Genomic DNA, 14,116 nt, shown 5'->3' on the forward strand with positions numbered 1-14,116 from the left:
AGAATAATTTTTCACCTTGTAGAAAATAAGAATAAATAATTTGATTGAAATGACTAAACATAAACATTAAACAAGCATCAAAATAGTTAACACTTCTTTTAAAAATAAACTTATTTGTTTAAATTTAACATGTTTTTAAAAAAATTTAGAGTTCTTCATTTTCTGCCTCCCTCTAGTTCCTCCCTCACCCATTGAGAAGGCAAGCAATATAATATCAACTATACATGTGAAATCATGCAAAACATATTTTTATATTAGCCATACTGTGCCAAAAAAGCAAGGAAAGTAAAGTGAAAAATTATACTTCAATCTGTACTCAGAGTTCAACAGTTCTCTCTCTGGAGGGGGATGGAATTTTTCATTATGATTTCTTGGGAATTATCTTCAATCATTATATTGATCAGAGTAGCTAAGTCTTTCACAACTGATCATCATTATAATATTCTTGTTACTATATACAATGTTCTCTTGGTTCTACTCATTTCACTCTGTATCAGATCATGTAAGTCTTCCCAGGTTTTTCTGAAACCATCCGCCTTGTCCTTTCTTTTAACACAGTAGTGTTTCATCACAATCCTATACCTTAACTTGTTCAGCCATTCCCCAATTGATGAGCTCAGTTTCCTCAGTTTCCAGTTCCTTGCCACCACAAAAAGATCTGCTATAAATATTTTTGTATATATAGGTCTTTTTCCTTTTTCTTCAATGTCTTTTCTGGATCAAAAGGTATTCAATTTTATAGCCCTTTGGGCAGAGTTCCAAATTGTTCTCCAGAATGGCTGTATCAGTTTACAACTCTACCCACAGTGTCCCAGTTTTTTCCATATCCATTCCAGTATTTGTCATTTTCCTTTTCTCTATTACATTAGCCAATCTGATAAATGTGATGGTGCCACAGAGTTATTTTAATTTATATTTCTCTAATGAGTAGTGATCTAGAGTGATTTTATATGATAGATAGCTTTGATTTCTTCTGACAACTGCCTGTTCATCTCTTTTGACCATTTATCAATTGAGGAATGTCTCATGTTTTAATAAATTTGATTCAGTTCTCATATATTTGAGAAATGAGGACTTTATCAGAGAAACTTGCTGTAAAATTTTCCCTGAGTTTCTTGCTTTCCTTTTAATCTTGGCTGCCTTGATTTTGTTTGTACAAAACTTTTTAAACTTAATATAATCAAAATTATCTATTTTACTTCCCATGATCTCTCTCTTTTATGGTCATAAATTATTTCCTTATTCATAGATCTGACAGATAAATTTTTCCATGATCCCCTAATCTGTTGATAATATCACTCTTTGTATCTAAATTGTGTACCCTTTTTGACCTTATCTTGGTATGCAGTGTGAGATACTGATCTATACCTAGCTTCTGCCAAATTGCTTTCTGGTTTTCCCAGCAATTTTTGTCAAATAGTGACTTCTTGCCCTAAAAGCTTAGTAGTTAATACTTCTAAGGCAATTTTTAAACAATAAACCCCATAGGGACAGAAAGGTGCTACCCTTTTCCTCTAATTTTTAACTTTTCATTTATCAGTTGATTCTAAACCTAATGTTGTTGTAATGCACTTTGATCGTATTCTTCCTTTATAAGACACCATACTTATCTTACTATTAAGTAAAAAACTTTCTGGAGCATGAATGTATCTTGGCATGAACATTGCTATAGCCATTCTTCTCCCAATTTCTTATTATCACTTCTCTAGTGATCGTCTTTTAACTGTTTTTGAGATAATCAGAGAGCACGCTTTAGTTTATTTTCTCCTTTCTGAGTACCTCTTTCACATTTGAGGAAGAAAACATTTTACTGCATAAGTTAAAGCCCCTATATCTTTCTCCCCAGTAGCAAGAAGGTATTTTCTACTGTACTCATTTTGTTTTTTTTTTTTTTAAGAAAGTGACTTATTCATTTCCTGTAGATCAGGAATTCTTAAACTTGTGTGTGTGTGTTATAGACTACTTTGGAAGTCTGATAAAGAATATAAACAGCCCTTTCTGAGAATAATGTCTTAAAATGCCTAAAATAAAATGCATAGGATTACAAAGGAAAGTAATTATACTGAAATATTGTTAGCAAAATATTATTTTTTTAAGTTCATGGACACTAGGTAAAGAACCATAGGTATATTCCCAAGTATTTTGCTTACATCTTATATGTGATTTCTTTTCTTAAAGAAGATAAATTAATTTATTTATTTTTAGTTTTCAACATTCACTTCCGTAAGTTATAAATTTTCTCTGCCTCCCTCCTCTCCTCCCTCCACAAGACAGCATGCAATGCGATATAGGCTCTACATTCTTATTAAACATACTGTAACATTAGTCATGTTGTATAGAAGAATTAGAACAAATGGAAGAAACCATGAGAAAAAAAAAACTAATCTGAACAAAAAAGAGAGCAAATAGTGTGCTTTGATCTACATTTAGACTCAATATTTCTTTCTGTGGATATGGACGGCATTTTCCATCATGAGACTTTTGGAGTTATCTTAGATCTTTGCATTGCTGAAAAGAGCTAAGTCTATTAAAGTCAGTTATCGCTCAGTGTGGCAGTTACTGTGTACAATGTTCTCCTGGTTCATCTGCATCATCTCACTGTATCAGTTCATACAAGTCTTTTCAGGATTTTCTGAAGTCTTCCTGCTCATCATTTCTTTTTTTTAATTAACTAATTTATTTTTAGTTTATGACATTCTGTTCCACAAGCTTTTGAGTTCCAAATTTTATCTCCTTCCCTCCCCAGCCCCTTCCCCAAGATGACCTGCCCTCTGACATAAGCTCTACATATACGTTCACATTAAGAATATTTTCACAAGTCATGTTGCAAAGAAGATTTATAACCAGTGGAATGAATCACGAGAAAGAAGAAACAAAACAAAAAAAAGAGAGCTATTCATCATTTCTTATAGCACAACAATATTCCATTACATTCACATACCACAGCTTGTTCAGCCATTCCCCAATTGATGGACATCCCCTCAGTTTCCAGTTCTTGGCCACCACAAAAAGAGCTGCTATAAATACCTTTGTACATGTGAGTCCTTTTCCCATTTTTATGCTGTCTTTGGGATATAGTCCTAGAAGTGGTATTGCTGGGTCAATTATATTTGATTTCTTAAGCTGGTGGGGGTTGTAACTGTATTTAATTGGAGTTAGTGCGCCTGGATCATGGGATTAAAGGCAGAATAGCAGCTCCTGCCCTGGAGAGCATGTAGTGCAGTGATATTAAACTCAAAAAGAAATAGGGACCACTAAACCATACGTAAGGATCCCTGGGCACCATGTATTGATGTAGTTTTAGAATACAATATTATCTATATTTTATTGTATTATTTTTCATTTTGTTCAATACTTTACAGTTATATTTTTAAAAAATAATTTTATTTTCCCCTCAATTATATATCAAAACAATTTTAGCAATTCTTTTTTAAAAAAGTTTTAAGTTCTATCCCTTCCTCCCCCCCCATTTCCTTCCTCCCTGAAATGCTGAGCAATCTAATATAGGTTATACGTGTGCAGTCCTGAGTGAAGTGAGCAGAACCAGGAGAACATTGTACACAGTAATGGCAGTATTATACAGTGAGCAACTATGAATGACTTAGCTATTCTCAGCAATGCAGTGATCCCAGTTACAATTTTCGTGAGTGACAAATTCATTATTATGCCATTAGAAATTAAAAAAGATTTTTTTCCTGGCTCCTAAATTTATGGGCTGGCTCCTGGATCCAAAATTCCTTCTAAAAAGTGGTCTATATGCTTCATCAAGCTGCCAAAGGGGTTCGTGATACACCCAAAAGGTAAGAACCCCTGTGCTAGGTTAGTGCTTCAGTCTATGGGATTCTATATCAGTTACATTTTAATCTGATTCTGGCCACACTGAGTAGTGTTGTGAGCCCCATGTGACCCCTAGGCCATGTGTTTATCACCTCTGGTCTAGTCCAGTCCTCATTTGATAGCCATATAAACTGAGCAAAACTGAAGCTAACTGGTTTTTCCCAAGGGTAACATGGCTATAATTTGACCCCATGTTTTCGTTCTCCAAATCCAGTGGTTTCTCCACCATGCCATTCAGCTCTTACGTCTTGCCAGTCAACCTAGCTACTGAATTCAGCTCTTCCCCTAGGAGCTAATGTGCTTTTCTTAAAGTTTTAGACCTTGACATTGTTCATTTGGTCAATAGTCATGTGTTCCAGGCTCTGTGCTAGCCAGTGAGGATACAAAGAAAGGCAAGTAGCTTTCCCCGACACACAGTCACAACTAGCTGAAGGTGATCAGGATGAAGTGTGACTCTGCCTTCTAGTCCCTCCATTCCCTCCATGCCATTCCTTTTCTGGAGTGGGGTGGATCGTCTCGCATAGAGGTGGCAAGGGGAAGCAATTCTGTGGGAGGAGGGGAGAGGGCAGGTGAGGGGGGAGTGAGTGGGTCTTCCTCTCATTGGGTTTGGCCTGGAGAGGGAGTGCCATACATACTCGGTTGGGTGTCTTGCCCCACAGGAAAGAAGAGGGAAGAAGATAAAAAGAAGGGGGGGATGGTGGAGGGGAGGGTGGATGGGGGTGGAGGTAATCAAAGGCAAGCACTTTGGAAGGGGGACAGGGTCAAGGGAGAAGGTTCAATAAAATGGGATGGGTTGGGAAGGAGCAAAATATAGCTGGTCTTGCACAACATGAGTATTGTGGAAGGGTTATACATAATGACACCCATGTGGCCTATGTTGAGTTGCTTGACTTCTTGGGGAGGGTGGGTGGGAAGGGAAGAGGGGAGAGAATTTGGAACTCAAAGTTTTAAAAACAGATGTTCAAAAACAACAAAAAAAAGTTTTTGCATGCAACTAGAAAATAAGATACCCAGGCAATGGGGCATAGAAATTTATCTTGACCTACAAGAAAGGAAGGGAAAAGGGGATGGGAGGGGAGTGGGATGACAGAAGGGAGGGCTGACTGGGGAACAGGGCAACCAGAATATATACCATCTTGGAGTGGGGGGGAGGGTAGAAATGGGGAGAAAATTTGTAATTCAAACTCTTGTGAAAATCAACGCTGAAAACTAAATATGTTAAATAAATAAATTTAAAATAGAAAAAAAAAAAGAATCAGTTGATGGGATGTTGGTTTTGTGGAGCCATTTTTTCTCCCTCTTTTTTATTCTTTTGATGACTCTCTGGGTAAGGAGGGAGAGATATGTTCAGAAATAAAGGTGATTATAAAATGCTTTAAATCAGTACTTTTTTAAATTAAAAGAAATTATCCATGCATTTATCTTATAAGTGCTCTGTGGGGATCAGTAACAGGTAAGGGACAAGCAAATGTTCATCTTGAGCACTTTATTACAGCAAAATACTTCTAGGAAAAATCTTATGCTGGAAATCACTATGTCCTAGAACTAAATGAACTAGGCTTGGAGTGGTAGAAAAGAACCCTGGAGTTGGAGTCAGGTGAGAGAGGTTTAATTTCAGGTTCTGCTTTTTACTGCTTGTATGACCTTGGACAAAATGCTGAAATTAAACTCTCCAGACCCCAGCGTCCTCATCTGTATAAAGGGGCAGGTTAGAGACTAAAGGATCTCTATGATTTCTTCCAGCTCAAAATACTATGAACACCTGGCATGTGCACAGTGGAAGTTCAAATTTTCTTTTACTTCCTGGCACTAACCTTTTATGCCTTGCTAAAGCCATTAAAAGGGCAGCTAGGTGGCACCATGGTGCACAGACTGCCGGGCCTGGAGTCACGAAGAATCATCTTCCTGAGTTCAAATCTGACCTCAGATACTTACTAGCTATGTGACCCTGGGCAAGTCACTTAACCCTGTTTGCCTTAGTTTCCTCATCTGTAAAATGAGCTGGAGAAGGAAATGGCAAACACCTCTAGTATCTTTGTCAAAAAGACCCAAACTAAAATAAAAACAAAACCCAAACGGGGTAACAAAGAGTCAGACATGACCAAAAATGACCGAAAAACAATAACAGTGCTATTAAAAACATGATGAAGAATAGCACCAATCCACAGAAGAAGGTGAGATGCTCAGAGGTAGTGCTTAATGGAGGGCTGGGTGAAATCTTGTCTCCATATGCTTCTTATTCCAGTCATGGCACCAGAATCACACAATCCTGAAATCTGAGAGTTGGAATGGATCTCAGTGGGCATCTGGTCCAACACATATACTAAAGGAAACTCTATTATAGCTTGCCCAACAAAGGGGACCTGCCATCTCTTGAAGCAGCCCATTGTCCTTTTAGACAGCTAAGTTAGGAAGCTTTTTTTGTGACTTCAATCTTCTATTTGCCCCTTTTCAACTTCTATCCATTGGTTTTGGTTCTGTCTTCTGGAGCCCCCCAAAAAACACCAAACCAGATCCACCCTCTTACCATGTTGTTTGAGTATTCTTCTTTGCAGACTTTGTTCAGCCATTTTAGTTGTGTTTCACTCTGTGACCCCATTTGAAGTTATTGGGACAAAGATTCTGGAGTGACTTGCCATTTAATCCTCCAGCTCATTTTGCAGATGAGAAAACTAGCCTGAGGCTAGATTTGAACTCAGGAAGATGAGTCTTCCTGACTCCAGGCCCGGCACTCTACCCACTGTACCACCCAGCTGCCCTTCTTTACAGACTAAATATGCCCAATTCCTCCAATCAGTCTTCACATATCATAAACTGAGTGCCTTTACCTATCCTATCCTGGTTATTACCCTGTGAATTCTCTCCAGATGATCAGTGTCCTTTTGGTCCCTAGACCTCAATGAAATACTCCAGATGAGAGCTGAGCAGGAAAGAGCACAGTAAAATTGTCACCATTCTGGAAACTGTGCCCTTCCTAATGCATTCCAAGATCACCTTAATTTATTTGGCTTTTGCATCACACTGCTAAGTCATATTGAGTTTGCAAACCACTAAAATCCCCCAGATCCTTTTCTGAGTAAACTTTATTGTTTGTGGAGATCGGGGCTGAGCAAGATCTGGCCCACATCCATTCTTTCAAATCTCAAACCTGGGTCCTCCTCTCAGGGGGTGTTTTCTCATGCAGGTAATCATGAAAGTCCATGTAGCATAGGAAAGCTTTTAAGAGGGAGAGATCCTGCCATAAATTCTATGACAGGAAAGGGAGGCATGTCCCACAGCAAGAACCATGAATAGCAAGCAGACATCCAGATGTAACTCACCTAGATGAAGGGGAATCAGGAAATACTCATGCACAGGAACTTCTGGTTCCTTAACTTATCCGTATTAAGTGAATGCTGCCCGCGTCAGTGATGCAGTGGAGAGATCCCCAGGATAATTTTGGTTAGGGACCTTAATTCACAAGATTGAGATTTGCATGAGTCTATAGCATATTTTAAAATGAAGTATATTATTCAAAACTAATTCAATACCAGTAAAATCCACTAAATTTCCTGAGTCTCTACTTATATTCAGCCCCCAAAGTGTACCTTTCCTGTTATTCCCGCTAAATTCTTATCAGGATTCTTTTTTCTTATCATTTGTTTATTTTGTCTCATTAACTTTTCCTCTTACAGGGTCACAACAGGCTCATTTTTTTTGCCTCTGTTCTTTTAACTTTACATTATTTTCTCATACTTGAATGGCACTGTGTATTCTATCCTGTCACTGTACCACAATTTATTCACCCATTCCCCTATTGTTGGACATTTAAGATTCCTCCCAGCTCTTGGCCATTACACATAATGCTTCCATAAAAATCTGTACAATACAATCCTTTGAATCCCTTTTGTTGTTTGTTTTGTACAGATTGTGATTTCATAAAATAATTTCCAGTGTGGGAATACTAGGCAGATCAGCAGCCCATTGTCTGTAACTTAATGTCTTAGAAAGTCACCTGGGAAACAGAAAAATCAACCAATTTTCCTGTTATTACATTATCTCACTAATATGTATCAAACACTTGAACCTGGGCCTTCTTGACTCTAACGCATCAACCTATATCCACTATGCCTTGCTATTTCCCTCTGTCTTTGACCTCTTTGGGGTGTGGGTATAGGGGTGGTATTGCTGGATCAGAGGGTACATACAATTTGGTGACTTTCGGGGTACAGTTATAAAGTGATTTCCAGAATTTTTGGACCAATTCACAGTTCTGTCCTCAGGGATATTAGTGTGCCTGTCCTCCCACATCCCCTCCAACAACTGCCAGTTTCATTTTTTAATAATTTTTGCCAATCTTGATGATTATGAGGTGGAATTTCAGAGTCATTTTAATTTGTATTTCTCTTATTATTACTGATTAGGTTCATTTTTCATATGGGTGTTGACAAATTACATTTCTCTGAGAGCATTTCCCAGAGAGGAGTTCAGACATCTTCTGGGCAATAGCCACCTTAATGGAATTGGTCTATGGCATTACAGGGGATAAACACTCATTTAGTTGGATAAATTCTGGCATTTTTATTAGAAAAAATCAAGCTCATTACTTGTCTCAAAGATGCCTTCCTCTGGGCGGCAATTTTCCCTAGTGATGAGGAATTAAAGCCAAACACGGTTCTTAAGCCGAAACTTCAAGACATAACATCAGTACCCAGATCCCCCCTTAAATGTTCTCTGTGCCCTGGCTCCATAACATTACAGGATTTGTATGTAGACCATGTCAGATACTACCCTGGGGAAGAAGAAAGACAATGCCACATAAACTCCTGTCGGCCTTCCTTGTGACACAGCAGCAAGGACCATATAGAACTTCACTGAGGGAGCAAGAATGGAAAACATGGACCTCCACAGCCAGGTCATTTAGAGGGTTGTCAATGAGTTACCTAGCCATATACTGCTCTGTGACTGCAAACGCTTCATCTTGGAAAAAGTTGGGCCAGTCCAACAATGGTATGCTGGAAGTGAAAGCAATATAGAGTTCATTTAAATTGCTGCCCCTGAAGCTTATCTCTTGTGTCATCCCAGCCTTGTTCCTCTGCCCCATCTCCGTTTGTAATATGATCTCTGTCTCTCATAGCTATCTCCTCTTTATCACCACTGCAGCCATCCTGTTTAAAGTACTAGTTTTTTTTTCCACCTAGACTACTGTGGAAACTCCTTAGTCTTCTTGTCGTCAGTGAATGTTTCTTCAGTCTAGTCTACACATCACAGCCCAATTAATCTTACTAATGAAGTAGCTAAATCGTACAGAGAATAGAGAGCTATACCTGAAGTGAGGAAGACTTGAATCCACGTCTGGCCTAAAACACTTGCTAGCTGTGTGATCATGGGCAAGTGACTTAACCTCTGTCTGCCTCAAGTTTTCTCATCTGTGAAAATGGAAATAATAGCGCTGGCCTCCTATGATCATTGTGAGGATAAAATGACATACTGTATATAAAGCACATTGTAAACATAGCACTATATAAATGCTAGCTGTTATAATGCATGTCTCAGATTATTGGATACTGAAAAATAGCAGTTTCCCACCAAATAATAACATATAAACTCCTGATGCTACCGTTCAAGGTCTTTCCCAATTTATTTTCTACCTCACTTTCCAGCTTTATCTCATATAATATCTGATTTATTCTAATTTCCACTTAGACTGAATTACCCTGTGTCCTCCATTATCATCCTGATCTCTTCTGACTCCAAGCCTGGGTTTGTGACATCCTTCACACATGGGATGGAGTCTCCTTACCACTCTCTGCATCTGTCAGTGTCCTTTCTTTCAAGGCTCAACTCTGTCTCCTTCATGAAACCTTTCCTGACCTTCATCCTCCAAGTGAATTTCTAAATTCCAAATTTCTGATAGTACTTTTCTTAGAGTTCTTCTTTTCAGTCATCTCATTTTCCCTTTCATTTAGTTATCTATGTGCCTGGCTTTCTTCCTCCCCATCCTGCCGCTCCATTAAACTATAGACTGAAAGTATGTATATGCCATATCTGTTGTGGATCCTGAGCACCAAACACAAATCTTGCACATAGTAGGCACTTGTTAAGTATTTATTGCATTGAATAGTCTCGCTTGTCTGTGGACAGCATTTGATATCCTACTCTGCCTTCCTGGTCCTTTTTTTTTTTGACACTAGTTGGGTTTCATTTAGTGCAGTGCATTCAACTCAGATTGCATGCTTTCCCCAGAGCCTGTTGCTTACTGCCTGAAAAAAAAATGAGGCAATGTCTCATCCAAGCAGTTGGATTTGTCCAGCTGGCAGGAACCCTCCTGGAGTCATTGTGTCCTAGTCCCTTTGAAGCATCCTTTGCCTGTGGGTTCTGGCGGGCCATCCAGTGCAGACAGGTGCACACATCTCCAACAGCATGAGCCTCCCCTGCTTAGGGACACAAGTGAGACTTCCAGAATCACCGTAGTCATGGCAAGATCTCTGCAGTTCATCAGGCTTCTAGTCTTTTCCCAGCAGGCTCATGTTGCTAATGGGAAGCTGTGTTTGCCTTCCTGTGTCTGTCTCCCTGGGATCCTGGACAAGCAGACCTCTATTGTTCATCTCCCCCACCTGATCGCTGAAGCCTGATGGGAAGGAATATTATCTGGGAAAACTGTCCTTTGTTTTCCACAAATGCACCTGCCTGCTGTAGGCTGGATCATTAATGCATTAGTCATGCTCTTCTTCACTAGCAGAGAGGGCCAAGAAGGCTAGGTCCATGGAGTCTAGAAGCAGAAGTCACTAATGGAAAACAATGGGGCAGTGACTCACAGTGATCTTTGGAATGCCAAGAGTCAGCAGTGAATATGCAAAGCCTAAAGCAAGGTATCCTTAAAATAGGAAACTTTCTTATTTACCTACTAAGATCCATTCATTTGTTCATACACCAGGTATTTAAGTACTTATTGTATGCTGAATACTGTCCAAGGCTCTATTAGAGATGATGGTGATAATGATGGTAATAATATCCCAGTTAGAGAAGATAGCTAATATTTATATAGCATTTTAAGGTTCACAAAATAGTTTACATTTCATCCTTACAATCCTATGAGGTAGAGATGTTAATACTGTTTACTTTTTACAGGGAAGGAAACTGAAAGTGAAAAAGGTAAAGTGAGTTGACCAAGGTCATATGGCCAGTAAAATGTCTCACTTCTTTTTTAAAGGGCCATGGCTACTCTTTTGGGCAAGCAATGGGTAACTGCCCTCTAATTCTATCAGTTTTGATGACAGGACTTTCTCATAGCTCATAAAGAGTTAACAAAGCCCTTGTTTAAGACCTGAACATCCTGTTATCTCTATGACTTGCCCTCTATAATTTCATCTGTAAATGCCCATCTGTAATTTCATCACGTCATCAACTCTTCATCCTGCTACCAGTTATCCCTCTGTGTGTGTGTGTGTGTGTGTGTGTGTGTGTGTGTGTGTGAGGGTTTGGGATGTTTCATTTTTTGTGTTTGTATCTTCAGTCCCAGCAGGGCAATTCACTGCACCACCTAGCTATGTATGCTAAATCATATTTCTGCAATGATTCTCAGCCCCTATCTTCATAGGGCCTGTGGACTTGATAGTATATACACTAGTCTGTTTGCTGAGGGATACAGCAGTACCTGACCCATTGTGATATTTTTTTCTTAAGGATCAGAAAATATTGTCAATTTTTTTTTGTTAAAATTCCTTGAAAAAGTTATTTCACCTCTCTTGGCTTCAGGTTTTTTTTTTTTTCCTGTAAAATGAAGGATTTAGAACATGGATCCCACATCCATGAGTTAGTTTTTGTTTTAATTGTTGATAAAGCCGCCCAGGGGCTGCAGAGGCTGCCTCTTTGTGGGTCACCAGGACAAACAAATAAACCCTAATGGTCACTGTTGATAGACCCTTTAGACTGCAGAAAGAATATAGTCATAAGATGGAGGTTTTCCACTCTCAGTGTTTAGAAACGCAAATAGTAATGATGATGGTGATGATAATGAATGAAAAGCATTTATTAAGCTTTTACTATAAGTAGGGCACTATGCTAAGTGCTGGGGATAGAAATAGAAAAAAGCAAGACTGTCCCTACTCCAAAGGAACTCACATTCTAATGGAAAGAGAAAACATAAAATCAGTCAATCAACAGACATTTATTAAGTGCCTTTCATGTACCTGGCACTGTGCTAGGAACTGGATATAATACACATATTATACATATATATATATATATATATATATATATGTATATATATATATGGGGGGAGAGAGAGAGAGAGAGAGAGAGAGAGAGAGAGAGAGAGAGAGAGAGAGAGAGAGAGAGAGACTGAGTCCATTCTAGCTGTAGGTCAAATGGAAAGGCCCAGTGTGAACATATAGCAACAGGGTACATGTTAATTTATCTTCTTTAATACTGTTTCCATTGATAAAACCAAGTCCAATGAGCCATTGGACAATGCCAAGGACTGCCTTGGTGCATATTTTTCTGGTTTTTTAGTGGCTATGTCTGTCATGTAATGAGAGTAAGTTATTCCATCACTGAACATATTTTATACAGGTACTCAGTGTGGAGAACATGCTAGGCAGAGGCCTGAATATGAGGATGAGAGGAAGCTTGATTACATTTGAGAAACTGCATAGCACTTTAAAACACCTGAAAACAAAAAAAAAAAACATCTTTTAAACACCAATATCCTCCTGCTGATGTTATACAGGGTTTCCCAAAGCCTTACTGCAGTCTTAAGCTTTAGTAGTTCCAACTCACAAAACACAAAATCTCTAAAGAATTAAAATATCAGGTGACTCAAAGGTTAATGGCACCACAGGAAGCAAGTGGTTGATAATGTGTCATCCAAGAAATGTATGGTCAGAAAAATCATTATGCCAGTCATGGAACAATAGGAAGGGATAACTGATGGACAGCCCAAGTGCTACACTCCTACACAAAGAATGGTTTTAAAAAACAAAACCAGTAACAACACCTTAACTGAAGAGCTTTCAGTATATTGGGTAAATCCCATATGGAGGATTCACAGGAACACATGGTTATGGATGGGTTGTGACCTGTATTATTGTAGAGATAGCACAAACCTATAACACCATTAATCTATGATCCTATAAATAAAGAAATCTTAGAAATTCAGAGCTAAAAAGTAACAGAGATATTCTAATCCAATGCCTCCTTTTGCAGATGGAAAAATCAAGGCATAGAAGTTAAGTAACATACCCAAGGGCACACAGCTAGTAAGTACAGGAATCTGGAATTCAGATTGAGTTCTTTTGACTACAGGTTCAGGGCTCCTCCCAAAACACTCCTCTTTTCTAAGAAAGGAAGTCTTATAAGATTCTTGGTCTTCCTAGAATTGGAGTAATATTGGAAATCTTTTTAACAGTTAAGTTTATAGAGATTTTCAGTTCCTTTCCTTTGTATACATAATATGAATATTTCAATTGTGTACCTTCTGAGATAATTGAGAATGTTCATTTTTGCTGTGCCCTTGGTACATTTAAATTCAATCTCTTTCTCCTGCTCTTAGTTACCTCCCTACTGGTGGCTCAGTATTCTCTAGTGTGAAATACAGGCTTATAGCCTTCTTTGTTGGGAGAGATTCTATTCACAAACTCATGCTTTCAGTAATACCCTAAGTGCTCACCAGTTAAGAAACATGATTGGGTTTTATACTGTCTCCTTTAAACATCCTTTTTTCCCTCCTTCTTGCTTCAAAGGCCAAGTTGTCTGAAGAATGGTGCCACTTTCTGAGGACACGGCTTTACCTTTTTTTGTAAACCAAGTGGACAAATGGAGTTCCAACCTGCCTGGTTGTAGCCATTGAGAGGGGAATAGAGGAGTGACACACGTGCAACTATTCTGCATGTTCAGAGCCCCCCATAAAAAGTCATCTTCCAGTTTTACATAAGCTATAATTCTTTTGTAAGAGGCTTACTCTTTTGGTTCCCAGTGAATAAATGAATAGAAGAATGCGTTTATTAAGCACTTACCATGAGCCAGGAACATTGTTGTTGTCTATCCTTCATTCTTGAAGAGGACCATGACATCAGGAAGATGATAAGTGAGGGATGATAAGTGAGGGAGGGCTGTGCAAGGTCGCCAGCCTTGCTTTCTTCTCTGGAGCTGTTTGGGTCCATTGGCAAAAATATAAAGCAGGACGACTGGAGATGGCCATTTATTAATTGGCCAAATATTAGCCAAATATTAATACAAAAGCAAAAACAGTCCTTGCCCTCAAGAAACTTGCATTTTAGTCAGAGAGACAAAGCTTATA

This window comes from Trichosurus vulpecula, chromosome 3 (genome assembly GCF_011100635.1).
Source record: "Trichosurus vulpecula isolate mTriVul1 chromosome 3, mTriVul1.pri, whole genome shotgun sequence".
In the NCBI taxonomy this organism is placed as follows: Eukaryota; Metazoa; Chordata; class Mammalia; order Diprotodontia; family Phalangeridae; genus Trichosurus; species Trichosurus vulpecula.